This window comes from Mus caroli, unplaced genomic scaffold (genome assembly GCF_978045245.1).
Source record: "Mus caroli unplaced genomic scaffold, Mus_caroli_1 scaffold_4, whole genome shotgun sequence".
NCBI classification, from domain to species: domain Eukaryota; kingdom Metazoa; phylum Chordata; class Mammalia; order Rodentia; family Muridae; genus Mus; species Mus caroli.
The window spans coordinates 108917888-108937560 of record NW_028227259.1 but is presented as its reverse complement, the minus strand read 5'-3'; the positions used below and the strand labels follow the sequence as shown (position 1 = coordinate 108937560).

General features: G+C 42.6%; 2 pseudogenes; one reads left to right on the top strand and one right to left on the bottom strand.

Moving 5' to 3' along the window:
- Positions 1–9756: 9756 nt before the first annotated feature.
- LOC147005311 (igE-binding protein pseudogene) lies at positions 9757–15004 on the bottom strand (annotated as a pseudogene).
- A 508-nt stretch (positions 15005–15512) lies between these two features.
- On the top strand, positions 15513–15852 carry LOC110306384 (NADH dehydrogenase [ubiquinone] 1 beta subcomplex subunit 3 pseudogene; annotated as a pseudogene).
- The last annotated feature ends 3821 nt before the right edge of the window (positions 15853–19673 follow it).

Below are 19673 nucleotides of genomic sequence, written 5' to 3'. Positions count from 1 at the left end.
CATTAGCTATGACATTTGGAGGATGATAGCTTAAGTTCTCACTGACAAGATGAAGAAATTGATACCGATGAATGTAAGATTATCTAGGAGAAATTCTCCATTATCAGGTGAAAAATATTAATTATCTTTCATCATTATTAGAGATGAGATGAAATATCATGCAGTACTGACTAACCTTAGTGTGGGGCTGGGTATCTGTAATTTAGTTTGTTGTTATATTCTGTTTTTAAATAATTGCTGATTTACAATATGACGGATACCAATTACAATAAATATATTCTTCATTACATACTTTACATACAAATTTCTGTTTCTGGCTGAAGAGATGGCTCAGAGGTTAAGAGCTCTGACTGTTCTTCCTGAGGTCCTGATTTCAATTTCCAGCAACCACATTGTTATGATCTTGAACACTGCATGGCTTCACAAGGACAACACCAGACCAAAACGTTCCACATGAGGTTTATTGAGAGGGGGGGGGGGGAGAGAGAGAGAGAGAGAGAGAGAGAAAAGAAGGTGGCAGTGGGAAGAAAGGCAGAAAGAGAGAGAGTGAGTACAGGGGGTGAGTGCTTTCTTCATATAGGGATGATGACGTAATCACAGGTAAAGGTGGGAGGTGAGCCAAGTAGAATCTGGAAATATAGTGGCTGTTATGAATAACAATTGATAACAATTGTAATCAATTGTTATCAATTATAATCAATGGTAATTAAATATTATCTGCTTATTTTATTTATGGTTATTAAATGTGTCCACAGCAATTCTTTGGCAAGAGAAAACATTGTTGTAAAATCATCCTTCTTTACCTCAAAGTTTTAACACCCGTTGAGGTCACTGTGGTGCTAATAAAGAATTGAAGGTAAATTCATATATTTTAGATAAACTATAAAAAAAATTTTGTCTTAAAAACCTGATCAAGCTGGGCGTGGTAGCACATGCCTTTAATCCCAGCACTCGGGAGGTAGAGGCAGGTGGATTTCTGAGTTCAAGGCCAGCCTGGTCTACAAAGTGAGTGCCAGGACAGTCAGGGCTACACAGAGAAACCCTGTCTCAAAAAAACCAAAACCAAAAACAAACAAACAAACAAAAAAACAAAAACAAACCCTGATCAAGTGTCTGTTCCATGTTCCAAACAGCAATTAATTTGGTTACTAGAGAATATTGATATTTGACCTATTGCATACCATCATTTTAAATAAAATTGACAGTCATTGTCCCAAAGATAAAGTAAAAATTGTTTTTATGCATGCCATTTACTGTGTTTAAAAACAATCCGTCTATGGGAAAAAAGTATATGTGAATTAGATCACATGTTTATTCCTCTGAGTTTCTGCCTGTTTCAGCACAGATAATTAGATTGTGTGCTGTAGATGGTGTTTTAAATTGTTGAACAATCAAACTTTAATTTGTATGTTAATAGTCAATATTATATCTCATAGCTTGTAATTGCTTAAGATTGTTCGCCCCTCAGATGCCATTAATTCTCAAATTTGCAGTTGCTTGTGCGTATACAACTCGTAAGAAAAAATGCTGTTCTTTTAAGAAGACTGGTTTTAGACATTTAATAAATTGTTCTGGATTGCCAGGACAAGACCTCTTAAGGCAATGCCATGCTGGATTTATATCTCAGGCAGACTACAGGTCTTACATAAGAAGAACTGGCTATATAATCTCATTCTTTATATATTCAAAACAGTAATGGTTTAAGATAATAGTTTGGTATTTTTAGAGAATGTGCATGTCAAATTGTAAAAAATTTGCTCTTGCTGTCCTCAGTTCCTACCTGTTTCCACATAATGGTGTTAATTCTTGAGGACCTATACTTAATCAACTGCTGCAAATGAATGTTCTTATTTCTGATTAATAAATAAATAAATAATGCGCATCTGACTTTTTCTTTTTTTTTTAATATTTATTTATTTATTATATGTAAGCACACTGTAGCTGTTTTCAGACACTCCAGAAGAGGCCATCAGATTTTTTTGTTACAGATGGTTGCAAGCCATCATGTGGTTGCTGGGATTTGAACTGGGGACCTTTGGAAGAGCAGTCGGCGCTCTTAACCGCTGAGCCATCTCTCCAGCCCCCTGACTTTTTCAAGCTTTCTAGTTACAACCACTCTTCAAGAGAAACAATTGAAAGTGTAATTAGTCACTGACCTTGTTATATTAAAACTGACTATAAAAGTCAAGTATTTGAGATGTTTTGTCAACAATTTATTAATTCTCAAAGACAAGGTATTGTGTAACTTTAAAAACTCTATCTTCTTAAAAACAAAGGAGGGGGGAATTATATCCCTGTGCACATTATTTAAATCATACTTTTGTTTTAAGAATTTTGAAATTTGCATGTCAAAGAAACTAATAAATGCCTTATAGTGTCTTAAAACCAGCCATAATCATGTCTAGGTGAGATGACAAGGATCTACTTATTGACATATGGCTTGATCCTGAACAGATACCTTAGTGGGAAAGGGAAGGTTAGGTTCTCTCCACAGAGTGCTGCCGAAGCATGGCAACTATCAGAATAATTTGTGTGACAAGCTGATTGGTGAGTTCGCTGAGTGTCCTGACTGTAGTGACAAGAAAGCTGAATTGGGTATATGTTTTTGGACAAGCTAAGCTGCCTTGCTTCAAGCTTTTAAAACCTTATAGGACATAGAACATTAGAGACAGTGTAATCTGACATAGAAAGATTAGCCATGGCTGGAGAGATGGCTCAGCGGTTAAGAGCACTGTCTGTCCTTCCGGAGGTCCTGAGTTCAAATCCCAGCAACCACATGGTGGCTCACAACCATCCGTAATGACATCTGACGCCCTCTACTGGTGTGTCTAATGACAGCTATAATGTACTTACATATAAATAATAAATTTTTATTAAAAAAAAAGATTAGCCATAAGAAGGAGTTGTAATGATTCTTCTCTTTCCTTCAATGTGACCAGTTATTCTAACTCAATCTTGGACTGGTCTAGTATTAATTCCAATATTAGAGATTCCTATTGAAGACAGCTAAAAGTCTTAATTACCTAGCAAAGTTAATTTGGACCACAGCCTCCACTCCCAGAGAAGTTACAGCCTTTCTGTAATTCTCAAAGCCACCTCCCCAACACTGGGAGCTCAGAGTCTGAGTTGATCATTGTTAATTTGCAACTGAATAGAGTACCTGGACTTCCCCAAAGAAGCTTTTATACTGTTACTTTTCACTGTCTCCCATTGTTTTTCAAGCAGGTTAGTCAACACCTTTCAGCCTGATTGCACCAAGTGTGCAGCCTCGCCCCCAACAGTGCAGATGGCAGAAATTAATCTATATGAAGAAGCATTTTAGGTATATATTGTGGCTTTGGTCTGAATTGGGAATAAGGTGTGCTATGAGGGCCGGACAGCCAAAGACAGGCAACCAGATTTCGGAACCATATCAATCTAAGATGGAGGTACATGGCAAGAGGCCGAGGTTTGTTAATAATACACCACTGAGCCATGTATTGTGTAAAATAAACACAAACAAGCTGCATGTATGCTCCTTGATGGATCTGAATGGTTCAGGAAGCTCTAAGTTAGGCACTGCCGACAGCCACCATAACTCCCAGGCAGGACTATGGAGTATAAATAAATTTTATGCCTCTATCCAGCTATTTTTTATTATATTACAATCAGGGGGAAATTGTAACCTCCTCCAGCCTGAAGCAGACTGGATCAGACTTTGCTGCCTCTGAGAATTAGACCACCTGGAGTGGAGCCTTCTGACCTAGATGACTCTATTGTTCTGTCACCTGCTGCTCCTTTCTGCCAAGACACTGATACCTGCAGAAAGGCCCCTGAGATGTTCCAGAGGCACATCCTATCCTGCATGTCGCCTGCAGCTGGCTCCAGGCACCATGAATGGATTGGTGGGGGATGGGCTTTTCCCTTTATAAGCACAGACTGCCAATAAACTTGAGCCTTGAACTTGGAATCATCATAGCTCCATTATTGCTCAAGCCATCTAGTTTTCTCTTTCAGCCCCAGCCTGCCTTCCAGGAGTACCCTGGTCCATGTGAACTGTGGGCCATCTCTCTACAATATGATACAAGTATTAAAGCAGGACTATGAAGTAAATTGGAACTGAATCCTATATTCTAGGAGACTCTTAACAAATTAAGAGATATTGGAGTAAGATCCAATCCAGATAAATTTAAATCCAGGCATGGTTGGACACATCGTTAATCCCAGAAGACAAAGCCAAACAGGTTTCTGGGTTGAAGGCCAATCTGGTACAAAGCAGGTTCTTGGCAAAGAAATGCTTAAATCCAAGCATAGTTGTATACACATTTAATGCCAGCATTACAGGAGACAGATCCATGCAGATCTCTCAGTTCAAGGTCAATCTACACTGTAAGTTCCATGAAATTCAAACTTAGGCAGTGAGAGAGTTGGAAAACAGAAATCTGGTGATAATGAAATAGAAAAAGGGGCAATGTTCCAGCCCAAATAAGTAGCAAAACTAAATAGCTTTGGCCACATGGCTCTGGCTATAGAATCAAGAATATCAAGAACTACTGAGACAATCGATGCTGGTTAGGTGGAGCTAAGACTAATCACCAATCACTAATCATTAGTGGTGATTAAGAAGAGACTGGTATCACTGAGGTGAAAGCTTCTGGGAAGAGTTTGGTAAGAGCACAAAGATACTCTGTTCCAGAGACAGCCAAGATAGTACCTTGTGCTACAGCTGTACTTGGTAAGGTGAGAGAGTCGCCAAGTTGATATTGGTTTTGAAGGCATGAAGACACCATGAAGAACAGCTTAGGCTTGTCACAGTGAGGGACCATGGAAGGCCATTGGTGAAAAGTACAGCCTCAGTTGCAGTTGATGGCCCAGGACTGAAGAGGCCATAAAAAGAGTTGAGGCTTGGCACCATGAAGAGAGGAAATTTGGTGAATCCATGGTGTAGCAGAAGACTCCAGTGTATTGAAGATACCAGTACCATGTATTGATCACCAAGAACAGCAGTGGCAGTGGATCAATCTGAGCTTAGGGTGCTACAGGGCAGAGAAACAAAAAAGTGATGCCAGCCCTTTGGAGGTTCCCAGAAAATCATATTTAGATCTCAGACATTGGAGCATGAAGCTGTGAGGTTGTAGGTGCCTTAGAGACCCAAAAATATTCAAGATGTCAGGGCCATGGGATCCCTGCTGAAGACAGCTGCTAACAGGAAGAAGAACCTGCCCAGGAGAAAGAAGTTTATTGTAGTCAACAAAGTTGAAAATGGAGTTGGAGATCTGAATACTATAGCTTTGACTTCAGACATGGAAATGCAGTTTGGATTTGTACAGGTGGTTTCCTGTCTTGCATTGGGGATTACAGTTAAGTGATTGAATGAATCTCAGAAGAGTCCTTTACCACTGGACTTTTAACATTGTTGATACTGCATTGTTGATACAACATAGTTTAGACTTTGTGTGCTTTGGAAGTTATACTAAATGCATTATTTTATCATGCTATGTGTAGAAATGGCCCACATAGACTCATGGGTTTGAAAGAGCCTATTGAAGCCAGGGAGTGGATTGTGATGGTTTGTATATGCTTGGCCCAAGGATAGGCACTAATTAGAGGTGTGTCCTTGTTGGAATAGGTGAGTCACTGTGAGTGTGGGCTTTAAGACCCTCAATATACCTTCCTGAAAACCAGTATTCTTCTAGCAGCCTTCAGATGAAGATGTGGAACTCTCAGCTCTACCTGTATCATGCCTGCCTGGATGATAACATGTTCCTGCCTTAGTGATAATAGATAACCTATACACCTGTAAGCCACCCCAATTAATAGCTGGCCTTTTAAGGGTACCCCTGGTCATGGTGCCTGTTCACAGCAGTAAAACTCTAAGACACATGTATAATGCATTTCTGTGATTCCCCCTCCATCTCTCCTCTCTCATTTCCCTTACAATCCCTTCAAATATTCTTCTTTACAAGGATTTTCTTACAGTCACATCTTAGGTCTTATCTTGTGGCCCACAGAGTTTAAACAAGGCTGTATGTGGGATCCACTTGAGCCCAGGCAATGCTTACCTCTCTACAAAAAGCTGCCAGGAGCCAAAAGTTCAGTTGAATGGGGAATGGGCCCACTGAGCCCCTCACTGTTCCTTCCTGTGCTGGTGAGGTCTCCACTCTTGTGCAGATAGCTGCAGAGTTGAGAGACAGACCATGGTTTCCTTGGCTGTGCAGGAACACAATATAGCATTTCCATTCCTTCTTCTCATCTTCTGGCCCCTGCACTCTTTCTCCCTATAATGTCCTGAGCTATATAGGGGGTACTAAATGTTTCCAGTTTGGAGTTAAGCAGTTGGGAGTTCTGTATGTAGCCTTATACTGTGAGCAGACATGAGTCTCTACATTCATCACAGTGGACAGCACAGGCAACCCCTCTGGCTAATGCTGGCTGTAACATTTCTCCATTAGAATAATTACAAACATTCAGTGGATAGTTTAGAATTACATCTTGTTAAACAACTGTTAAAAGTTCCTACCCAGGAACTAAGAACTTCTAATAACTTAAGCTGTAATAACTGCACATAGGTTGTCCTGCGCTTTTGTTTCTCGCCCGCAAAAAACATGCACAGAACACAAGACCTTTCCGTGGTTACACTTTATTCATAATCGTGAGGTAGAACAAAGAAGGCTCAGAAACGTGTGAGGCTTAATTACCCCCTGAAGTGATGTGTCTTAACTACAGCTGATAGCATCACCCACGGTCTCATACACCCCAGGGATTGGTTAATGCCCCAGGGGATGGACTAATGTCTTGGGAAGTGGACTGGTGACTTTGGCGGGCTTTTGCTCTTGCACATGCGCACAATGGAGCTTTAGTGCCATCTAGTGATGGCATATGTTATCACAGCTTCCACATTTCCCCCTTTTCGTTATAATAAAACAAGGCTGGTCTAGGCCTATGCTGTTACGTCCATCTACTGTGGCTCCTTGTCTTAGGTCATTCCTCTAATGTCACAGCCTTAACTGTCGTTGGAAAACCCTATTGCCACCAGGCCCCATGCCTTAGGTTGGTCTGTGCATGAGGAAAGTTGCCCGTCTTTGGATACCGCATTACTGTGTCACAGTAACTGCTAAATGATCTAGTGCGAACTCTACAAAAGAGGCCAGCCAAAAAATGAATTAGTGGGGAAATCATGCTCATCCCATCGCGTGCAATGAGGAAACCTCAGCAATATATAAGGGCTGATCAATGATCATTGAGTCTCTCTCATTCCAGTGCAAAGGATCTGCAGATCCGTGGAATGTAAGAGCAGAGAGCTCAGATGCCAATCAAGTCCTGAGCATGGATAGCCAAATTTCAGGAGAGGTGCCTTGCTCTGTGGCAGCAAGTGCTTGAGCAATTACCACCTTGTCACGTCTCTGTTGAGATCTGAGTTTGCAAATCAGCCATAGTAAAAACACTAATCCACAACACAGGGTTGCGCCAAACAGGCCCACTCCCACCCACTTTTTAAAATGTGACAATGCAAAAGACATCCAGGAAGAAAGTCCTTTGATTCCATCAACCAATGATGGGTCCACGCATGTAGAATTAATCGTCATCACTGCTACACATAGCGCCTCAAGCTTTTCATCAAATCCTTCAGACCAGTTTCCTGTAAGAAACAAAGACAATTCTTTAGATAGATTATCTGCACGCGTCCAATTTTCATATTGGACACTAGTAATATATAAGGCTCCTGATTTTTTATCACAGCCAAGCTGGGCCATCTGGAGCAGAATTTCCAGCCTTTCCTCCACCAGATCAATGCGCTGGTTCACTACCATTATCCCACCTTTTAATTGGGCACTGAGCACTGAATGTTGATCAATCGCCTCTGCCACAGAGGAGGACAACTGCTCAATAGTTGTGCTTGACTGGACTGATGTTGTCATAGCAATTCCAGCAGCCGTAGCTGCCACCGCACTGGCAGCCATTGCCACCACAACGGCTGCAGTGATACCAAAGTCTCGCTTTTGCCTGAGCAAAGATACGGTGGAAGGGGTCTCCACGGGTACAGGAACCCATCGTGGAATCTTGGCAAGCATTGCACGGCTGGCCCACTTAAGGTTCCAGCATTGTGACATCCAGCAGTGAAAGACCCCCGAAGGGAGACCCTCACTCAAGTCTCGGGACAGCCGCGAACCCAAGAAGACACTGAGACCAAACTCAGAATATAGGAAGGAAGATTTAATAAAGCCACAACAAGAAAGCACATGAACCAGAGCTCTGGGGTCGAAACTCATACACCGAGCATGGTGTAGAGGAGAATCGACCCCGACCCAAATTTTTCACAGGCTTATATAGGAAAATACCAAGGGGGGAAGCAGGGCAGGGAAAGTACAAGTTTGCATAACTAAGGGGTTTTGCCAAGGGTTTTTCCAAGGGGCTTTCCAAGGGGCTTTTCGTAACCAAGGGGTCGTGTCCTATATTTGGCAATGTACCCGATCTATTGGAACATTCTGAGGTGGTTCTTATCTCAAAAATGTTCTTGAGGTTGTTCCAGGAAGCCTTTATCTCAAAAATGTTCCTGGAACAGTCCTCAGTTGGGAGGGGGTCGGACTCTGAGTTGAAAAGTTCAAGAATGTACTCTGGGGTGAAGAGTTCAGGAGTGTTCCGGGAACAATCTCCAGATGGGAGGGGTAGGACTCTGGGGTGAAGAGTTCAGGTGGCCAGTAATTTTCCTCTTTCAGCAGGTTTCATTAGTACAGGATTCAAAGGAACCGTTAGAAAGAATAAACAAGAAAGGGGTGTACACACAAACTGGAGTAGGTGAATATCTAATCTGATTTATCAGGGTCTTATTAAGTCCAGTGATTTCAGTAGTAGAATTCTGATAAATGGTTCTATCAGGTAACAGAACTTGATGAAACTGAGAAAATTTTGAAATACCAGTAAAAATCGCTTTTCCAGCAGCTCCTCCTTGGAGGAAAACCAAGGGATTAAGATCTGTACAGCTACCATTAATCCCACAAAGTACCCATTTATGAAAAGGATGCATTTTAAAGTCCTGTATGAAAAGTCCCTTTTTCATAGCAAATTTCTTCTCTGGGTCATCCATCATGTTGGGAGAAAAGGAAAAGGTTTTACTCTTATCTGCCCAACGAGTGACGGAGGATTGACAATCAGACCAAGGCAGGATCAGCCCTTCATCTTCCAAGCTACAATGAGGAGCCATTTTTGGTTGATTGGGACGTTCTTTGTCTGAAAAGTTAGGTGGTAAAAATGGACTATTAACCCAAATTGTCTCCTGCCAGAAGATCTGATTTGTAAGGGTTATATCTCTGTTAGAAGTGTCTTGGGTTGTTTTCACCCAACCTCCTCGGTTCTTAGTAAACATTCCCAAAGCTCGTCTGGTGAGTCTGATACAATCTCCCAATTCATTAATTTGGAAACAGAGAGAGAACCTCGTTCCCTTATAGAGCGTTTTTCTCCCAGTGGTGCCCAGATAGGATCATATGGTAGGTATGGCAGGCCTAAAGTTTTATTGGTCGTAAAAAACTTGGGAAAAACAGCTGTATCATGATGGACAGGCATGGGCTTAGGGAAGGCAGACAGAATTGCCCATCTATATTCTCCAAATATACTAGGAACCCAAATCCACAGAGGCAGCATGAGGGCTAGAGGTAGTTTCCAAGGGATCCATCCGGGAGTCATCTTCAGGTGTCAGAATTCTTCGTGTCAGTCATTCCGGCAGCCAGAATGGGTTGTCTTCTTCCTGTGGGAAAGCACAAACAGCTCCCCTGGATCTTATTAATATAGGATCCGGGCCTTTCCAGAGACCAGTCAAAACATCTTTCCATTTTACCATCTCTTTTGGCCTGTCAGGCTCTGAACAGTGACTTTCAGCCGCAGTATGGCCTTGAGCATCGAGATTTAAAAAATTAAGAGTGAAGAGTGCCATAGAAACAGCTACTCTTGGTACTGGGGGTAGAGCTTCCTCGACTCCCCCCTTTTGTTTAATTAAGTAGGACTTGAGAGTGCGGTGAGAACGTTCCACAATGCCTTGCCCTTGAGGATTATATGGAAGACCAGTCAGATGAGTCACTTCCATCTGGCGCCAGAACTGTTGAAATTTTTGAGAGGTATAAGCTGGTCCATTGTCTGTCTTAAGGAGTTGGGTTTTCCCCAAGCACTCCATACCTCGAGGCAATGTTGTATAACATGAGAGGCTTTTTCACCTGTTAAAGGTGTGGCAAACATTACACCAGAGCAGGTGTCAATAGAAACATGTAAATATTGATTTCTCCCAAAGGAGGAAATATGCGTGACATCCATTTGCCAGACCTGTAATGGCCTGACGCCATGAGGGTTTATTCCCACATGAGGGACAGGTAAAAATTCACAGCAATTCTGACATTGAGTAACAATTTCTCTAGCTTCTTTTCAGTTAATGCAAAGTAGTGACGTAGAGTCTCAGCTGTCACATGAAAGCGCTTATGAAATTCTTTTGCAGCTTTTGCCTGGGAAGACAGAGCAACAGCTATAACCTTAGTGGCTTTGTCTGTCAAATCATTTCCCAGAGACATAGGGCCAGGGAGGGCCCGAATGTGCCCTGACATGAGTAATATAAACAAGGAATCTTCTATTTAATAAAACATATTGTATTTGTCGAAAAATATTGGCAACTTTGCTGGAGGGTTTTATTACCCCAGCTGTCTCGAGAATGTTGACTGTGTTAACTACATAGGAGGAATCTGATAAGATGTTAAGCGGTCCTGGGAATGCCTTAAGAACTTCCAGTACCACTAAACATTCCACAACTTCAGGAGAGGTCTCATTATATTGCTTAGTTACTATCTCATTATTAACCACATAAGCTCCTATACCAGTTTTTGACCCATCAGTGTACACCACAATTCCATCTGTGAGTGGGTCCTTAGCTGTTACTTGTGGGAACACTATAGCCTGATTCAGGGCAAACTGTAAAATTGGATGTTTTGGATAATGGTTGTCAATCTGTTCTGAAAAGGAGGTGACTAAAACTGCCCAATCATCAGATGTAGCTGCTAAGGTCTGAACCTGTGCAGCAGTATAAGGTACAATTAGGATTTTAGGATCTTGTCCAAAATAAGTAATAGCTGCTTTTATTCCTCGAAGCGCAAGTTGTGCAACTGCATTAGGATACCAATCTATTATTTTAGCAGGAGATGCATTTGGATGAACCCATAATAAAGGTCCATTTTGCCACAAGACTGCGGTTGGCAACTGGGCTGTTTTAAAGACACACAAATCAAAAGGTTGTGACTCATCAATGCGTTGTAATTGAGCCTTTTGCAAAGCTTTTTCTACTGTCTGCAAGGCCTGATTGGCTGCAGGAGTAAGGGCCCTAGGGGAGGAGATATGAGGGTCCCCTTCCAAAATATCAAATAAAGGTTTTAACTCAGCAGGGGAAATCTTCAAAAATGGTCTCAGCCAATTTATATCTCCCAATCATTTTTGGAAATCATTTAAGGTGTGTAAATGATCTCTGCGAATCTCTAATTTTTGAGGAACAATTTTGTCAGGATAAATGAGTGACCCTAGGAAGGCTCCTATTTGAGCAACTTGCACCTTTTCAGTAGCCACTTGCAGTCCCCATTGCCCTAACGTTTTTATTAATATAGGGTATGCTTCTTGTAATAACTGTACATTTTTATGGCAAATTAGTATGTCTTCCATATAATTTATTATAAGTATCGATGGAAAATGATTTCTAACTGACTTAAGTGCCAATTGCACATACAGTTGACACATAGTGGGGCTATTTGCCATCCCCTGAGGTAGGACCTTCCATTGGTATCTATGATCAGGTTCTAAATGATTAATGGCTGGGATGGTAAATGGAAATCTTTGTCTATCTTGAGGACATAAAGGTATAGAGAAAAAACAATCTTTAATATCTATAATTATAATTTCCCAATTTTTAGGTAGGGAGGAGAGCAATGGAAGCCCTCGCTGAACTGATCCAAACAGGCGCATCTGTGCATTAATTTCTCTAAGATCATGTAATAAATGCCATTTGCCAGATTTTTTCTTAATTACGAAAATAGGTGTATTCCAGGGTGAGGTAGAGGGCTCTAAATGACCTAAGTGTAGCTGTTCAGAGACCAGTTTTGTGGCTGCTTCTAATTTTTCAGAGGATAAATGCCATTGAGGAACCCATACAACTTCCTCTGTAAGCCATGGTATGGGCATGGAACCCTCAACAGCTGATCCTAGAAAAAACCCAAGCCTTGTCTTCCCTTATTGCCCTCTTGAGGGATAGGTTCAAGTCTACCCTGCTCTCTTTTCCCTAATCCCTTTCCCTCTTTATAGCCCATTTTCTTCATCATTTGAACAGCTTGTGGTAAGTATTCATTAGTCAAGGTTATTCCCATTGCCTGTAAGATGTCTCTCCCACAAAGATTAACTGGGAGTGGTAAGACATATGGAGTAAATCTTCCCGTTTGACCTTCAGGTACCTGCCAGCTCAAGGCATGAGAGCTGATAGTGGGGCAGGACTGATAGCCTAACCCTTGTAAAGAATGTGATGACTGAGTAACGGGCCAAGCTTTTGGCCACCAGTGGGAAGAGATGATACTTTTATCTGCTCCTGTATCTAGAATCCCTTTAAATTGTTTCCCTTCTATAACTAACTCTAAGGATGGCCTGGAATCAAGAGACATTATTAAGTAAGCAGAATCATTACCAGTAGAGCCAATCTCTCTAGCAGCTTGAAGGACACCAGAGGAGGGGGAGTAGCCATGTAGGCTTGGCAAGATTATTAGCTGAGCTATTTTATCCCCTTGTGATATAGAAAAAACACCTTGAGGGCAGGAACAAAGAACTTGAAGTTCCCCCTCATAGTCTTGATTTATGACTCCAGGGTGAACAATGAGGCCTTGTAAATCGAAGGAGGCCTGGCCCAGTATTAGGCCAACACGCCCGGATGGCAGAGGCCCTTTGTAGTCAGTGGGAACGGGCTGCATCCCCATTGGGGGTGTCAGCATGAATCGAATTGTGGAACGGAGATCCACTCCTGCTGAGACTTCTGCAGCTCTGTGGACTGTAGTGTCTGTCTGTTGTGAGCTGGGATCCCATATTTTGGGGGGCCCTGAGACCTGGGGCCCAGAAACTCGTTTTTTTGAATTGTCTTCACTTCTTTCTGCCTGAGGAGGTCCAGACTGAATAAGTCTGCCTTTGATGTCTCTAATTGAGCGACACTCACTGGCTTGATGATAACCTTTCCCACACCTAGTACACAGTCCTAGCACTTTCTTTTTTACGGGGGCCTGGCAGTCCCTTCTTATATGCCCTGGTTTGCCACAGTTATAGCAGACCTTGTGATTACTTGTATCTGAACGCCTTTGGCTCTGCAGGATGGCAGCTGCTAGCCCTGCATTAGTTAAGGGGCCTCCAAGCTCACGACATACCCTTAACCAGTCCTGCAGTCCTTTACTCTTTCTGGGTGTAATCGCTGCTCTGCATTCCTGTGTGGCTTGCTCATAAATCAACTGTTCCACTAAAGGCATTGCCTGTTCAGGGTCTCCAAAGATTCTGCCTGCTGCCTCTGTCATCCTAGCTATAAAATCTGAGAATGACTCCTGAGGATTTTGTATGATTTTTGTCAGCCTCTCCCTTTCTGGAAAGTGCTTTCCATGCCTTAATGGCAGCAGCGGAGATTTAATTGTATGCTCCCCAATCATAATTCGTCTGATTATTAACGTACTGCCCTTGTCCTGTTAACAATTCAAATGTCCAATTTCTCTGATCGCCTTCAGCAGTGGCATTAACTTTTGCCTGCGCCTGAGAAGCATCATACCACAGCGCCTTCCATTCCATGTACTGCCCCATAATAGGGAGTGCAGCCTTCACTGTTGTCTGCCAGTCTCCTGGAGTCATGGCCAAGGTCATAAATCTTTCAACTTGAGATATGGTAAAATTGGCACTAACTCCGTAATTACGTACAGACAAAGCAGGTTCTTTTATCTGAATATACTCCACAGGTGCGTGTACGCGCCCTCCATCAGCAACTTCAAAGACAGGAAATGCCTGATATAGTTTTTTCTTCTCCTCCCTAGAGAGGAAAGAATCAGAAAAATTCTCCACATAAGGTGGAGGAGCATTGAGACTAGAAGGCCTAGTGTCCCCAGTAATTTTTAATTTTTTCTCTGATTTTTTCACTCGCCTTTCATCTGGATGGTATCTTTCCTTTTTATAGTGAGCTGTCTCATATTCTAACTCCTCTTCCTCAGAGGAGCTAAGCTCTTCTGTTTTTAAACTATCAAGCTTCAAAGCCTCTAGTTCCTTTACCGGATAAAGGCTTTTCTTTTCCTGAACTTTCTCCTTATCTTTTTTCTCTCCCTGGGTATTTATCCCCAAATCTTTCACTTGCTCAGATCCAAGGTCTTTGGAAGGGCTTTGCTTTTCACGTGCACGTTTCCTTTGTTGAGCTCTTAACCTATGGTCCCGCTCCATTTCTGGCATACTGTCTTGTAATTCTTCTAATATCCCTTGTCCTGTTATTATTACTGGACTACATCTCTAATCCTCCAGGCACGATTTCACAGGTTTCCATAATGCCATGGTCCCTATCTTTAATTTCCCATTCTGTTGTTCCTTAACTAAGTCTCCCCTTAATTTCTCCCAAAAGGTAGGGGTTAATGACCCTGAACATGCGTACCAAGGTGCTATTCTTTGTTCAAGGTACCAAGGTCAATTTCTTTGATGAATATTTGTAAGGTTTTTGTAGAGACTTTTATTTCACGTTGTTTTAAGACAGACTGCAAAGCTGTGATCACAGAATGTGAAGTTCCCATACTGCTTAAGTACAGGACAAGCACCGCTGCTCATGTACGTCTGTCTGACTGTGCCTAGCAGCAGTCAAAATTCAGCACCACCTCTGGTGAGCATTGGATAAGACCGGGAGGTATAGGGTTAACACAACCAGTTCGAGGACAAAAGCTTTCACAGCCGCCTTTAGGGGAGGGATTAGAGGGATTAAAACCAAGCACTTCTCTTGGAGCTTACCTTCCACCATGGTTCCAGTCTTCCCCGCTTCCTGCTTGATCTGGGGTTCCCCTCTGGCACTGTGCGATGGTTAGGCGTTTTTCCCGGGATTTCAGCACCAATATGTCCTGCGCTTTTGTTTCTCGCCCGCAAAAAACATGCACAGAACACAAGACCTTTCCGTGGTTACACTTTATTCATAATCGTGAGGTAGAACAAAGAAGGCTCAGAAACGTGTGAGGCTTAATTACCCCCTGAAGTGACATGTCTTAACTACAGCTGATAGCATCACCCATGGTCTCATACACCCCAGGGATTGGTTAATGCCCCAGGGGATGGACTAATGTCTTGGGAAGTGGACTGGTGACTTTGGCGGGCTTTTGCTCTTACACATGCGCACAATGGAGCTTTAGCGCCATCTAGTGACGGCAAATGTTATCACGGCTTCCCACAATAGGTAATTGATTTGTCCATTTGTAGTTGGCTCCAGCTAGAAGGTTAAATATTGAGTGTCCCAGGAGTTCAGATTGATGTAAGAAATGGATGCTGGGTACAGACGTGAACATGGACATGGAGATGAACATGGCCATGGCCATGGCCATGGCCATGATAAAATGGAACTTTGATTACAGACAGCAAAAAAATTGAAGGAGTGCCATTATAAATGATGCGGAAATAGCTTGCTGCCCGAGGGCTGAGGGATCCATAGGCTTACAACGAGGCCTGGAGATACATGGGGGCTTTGCAGGCAACATCACCTTCAGGAGTGTAATATTAAATAGATTCAAATGGGTGTTTGCGGCATTTGTGGTAGCTTTAGACACTGAATATTTTCCAGATTCCCAGAATAATAAGAAGCATCACTGGAGAGCACCTTGAGAAGTCTCTTTTGTAAAAATAAGATTCTCTCACTGTACCATCATTGGCTGTATGTTTGTCCTTGAAAGAATGTTAGTATGGTTTGATAAAGTAAACAAAACTATTGTTTTCATAACTATTAAATAAAATTTAAAAAAAAAAAAAGGATAATCATTATACAAGCTAAAGACAGGTGACTTTCCCAGAAACCTCACAATGAGAGTCTAATGACCTGGATCATAAAGAACTCTTCACCAGGGCTAGAGAGATGGCTCAGTGATTAAGGAAACTGATTTTGGGTACCAGTGGGACCCAGGCACCCAGAAGCTCCACCTGAGCAGTAGCACAGGTTCCTTCTGGTCTGGGGTGGTGCCCAGGTTCCTTCTGGTCTGGGGTAGTGCCCTGAGTAACTCTGGGGCTCAAACTCTGCAGCCAGTCCCACAACACCCACAGGAAGATCCCCTCTCAGTTGTTCTAACACTCCCAGGATCACAGGATCAGAGGTGAGGAGGACACAACATCTGCCCCAACACCAGGAGAAACTGTGACCAATAGAACCCTTGCACCAAGGAACTCTGCCAGACCAGTGAAGCAGGTTCCTTCAGGTCTGGGTTGGTGCCCTGAACAGATGTTGGGCTAAAACTCCGAAGCCAGCTCCATACACAAAGAGGAAGCTCCACTCTCAGGTGTTCTAACATGCCCAGGATAATAGGATCAGAGGTGCCCTAAACAGAGCTTGGATGCTAAATCTGCAACCAGTCACCCAACACCCCAAAGAAGCTCCAGGACCACGTGCTAACATCCTCAGGAACACAGGATCCCAGGAGTTTGGTTACACCAGGATCTCAGGGTTCCAGAGGCAGCTTGACTCCCAGGAGCATTGACAGACCCAGGATCTCAGGGTCACAGGATGCCAGAGACAGCTGAACTCTGAGGAGTTCTAACACAACCAAGATCACAGATAGAACAGGCTCAAGGCAGATATAGCCATGCCAGGGAGCACTAGAAGTAATCAAAAGGCAGAGGCAAGCTTAAGAAGAAACACAACAAAAACCAGGAATATATGGCATCATTAGAACACAATTCTCCCACCACAGGAAGTCCTGGATACACCTTCACACCGGAAAAGCAAGATTCAGATCTAAAGTTATATCTCATGAAGATGAGAGAGAACTTTTAGAAGGACATATATAACAGCCTTAGAGAAATACATGAGAACACATGTAAACAGCTAAAGGGCCTTAAAGTGGAAACATGAATATCCCCTAAAGAATTACAAGGAAACACAATTACACAGGTGAAGGAAATGAACAAAACCATCCAAGATCTAAAAAATGGAAATAGAAACATTAAGAAATGACAAAGGGAGTAAACACTGGAGTTAGAAAATCTAGGAAAGAGATCAGGAGTCATAGATGCAAGCATCACCAGCAGAAAACAAGAGATAGAAGAGAGAAAGAATCTCAGGGGCAGAAGATAACATAGGAAACATTGATAGAACAAAGAAAATGCAAAAAAAAAAAAAAGGCTCCTAACCCAAGACACCCAGGAAATCCAGGACACAATGAAAAGACCAAATCTAAGGAGAATAGCTATAGAAGAGAGTGAATATTTGTCCAAATTCCATGGGCCACTAAATATTTTCAACAAAATTATAGAAGAAAACTTTCCTAACCCAAAGAAAGGGATGGCCATGAACATACAAGAAGCCTGCCGAACTCCAAATACAATGGACTAGAGAAGAAATTTCAGTCTGGCATATACTGCAGCATTTCAGTTCTTGCTGTTTCCTTTGAACCAGGCACTCGCTGGTTGATGCAGAAGGACGTTTTCGAGCATGTTTTCAATCATTTCGGAATGACGCTCAGAACTGGGAAAACCTCTCACCCAGGGTAAATGATTGATCTACCCCATATAAGATCAGACAGGAACCATTTAGCACAGGGTTCTAAATCATGGAGACCAATCGTCAAGGGCTAGCATCGAGATGCAGCCTGCCTCAGCTCACCTCTGGCCATCTGATGGAAGTGGAGGCCTGTAGGCTATGCCCTCCACTTCCTGTCAGCCTTGCTTCAGTCATGAAGAGCCTTGCTTACTATTTCTGCATTGTACTGACTCATTGACCTGAAGCTAGTGGTCACTTCTGACATGCCCCTCTCCTTCCCCAAGTTGCAGTTTTTAAGGGAGGCACTTTGGAGAAGTTGCAATATTACATTTAGGATAATTTTATATTACAGAAGAGTTTGATACTTTTCTGCCGATAGAACACAGATGGCAAGTGAAGAAATTTCCTTTATCCTGGCCCAGGACTTGTGATTTCTTTTATATTAAGAATTTTTTTCTCCAAAAAACACTCTCATTGTGGCTTCGTGACAACTGAAATAAAGGTAATTTAAAGAGTGGACATTTTAAAGCCTCCCTACCCAAGACATTGTTAAAAAGAACCATGGGGGAGTTGGCGGGACCTGACTGTACAAGTCATTTATATTGTGTCCTAAATTACTATGCCATGAGCTATTTTAGTGCTTTGGGAAAATAATAAAATCTTCTCTTTAGCATAATAAAAAAAAATCTCCTTTTTATTTACATGGCAGTAGTCATGATGTGCTTACACTTTTTTATGTATTATAGCAATCAACAGAAAATACTTGAGTCAGGTACCTTAGCTGATGTCAAAAATATTCCAGAGATGTGAAGCTACCATATATACTTAAAAGCACAAAGGATGAAGGCCTAATAAACTTGGGGAGTTTACAGAGTCACACTATGATCCAACTCTGTAGACTTCATGGAATCATTCCTTTTTAATCTATAATACTGATCTCTTCAAAAGGCAAACACATAGATCAAGTATTGCTTCTCCTGAAGTAGAAAACCCCAGCTTCCTAGCAGCACACAGATATTGCAAGGAGATAATGGTTTTGACAGCATTTTGCTGACACAGGAGACATTCATGCACAAGAACAGAAGCATGGAATTCTAGACCTGGGTCCAGAGGAGATCAAGAGTTTCAAGGAACCTGGTGGAGCTGGCACATGCCTTTAATCCCAGAACTTGGGAGGCAGAGGCAGGTGGATTTCTGAGTTCAAGGCCAGCCTGGTCTACAAAGTGAGTTCTCGGACTGCCAGGGCTACACAGAGAAACCCTGTCTTGAAAAAACAAAAAACAAAACAAATATCTGGTGGGCACTACCTCTTTGGGCTGGGCGTGGTGGCACTGGGCCGGGCGTGGTGGCGTACGCCTTTAATCCCAGCACTCGGGAGGCAGAGGCAGGCAGATATCTGAGTTCCAGGCCAGCCTGGTCTACAAAGTGAGTTCCAGGACAACCAGGGCTAGACAGAGAAACCCGGTCTGGAAAAACAAAACAAAAACAAACAAACAAAAAAAGAGTTTCAAGGAAGAGTCAGTGAATTTCTGTCTGACTCTGTACTAAGACTTACAAGACAACCACAACTGCTCAGCCCCAGGATGTCTGCAGCAGCACAGGTGACAGACTGAGCCTTTGTTAGCAGTGGGGGCACAGCATGCAGTGGGCCTCACACTGGTTAGGAAAGGAGCTACTGCTAGGACCTCTGCCTCAGCTACAACTGCTGTCCTTGCCTCTCCATCCCTGTGACTCTCCATTCCTTTGTATCTCTTAGGATGTAGCAGGTCACAAATCCACTGAAAGAGCAGATTTCTAGGTCTTGAGAGGACAGTCTGTGATAAGGAAGTCTGTGGATGGTCTCCTCTGCTTTCCCTTTCCCATCCATGTCCCTCCTGACCAGAAACTGGTAAGGAAGTTGTATTAGAAAGAGGCCAGGCCACACCAGAAAAAGAAATTCTCTCTCCATACAGGATTT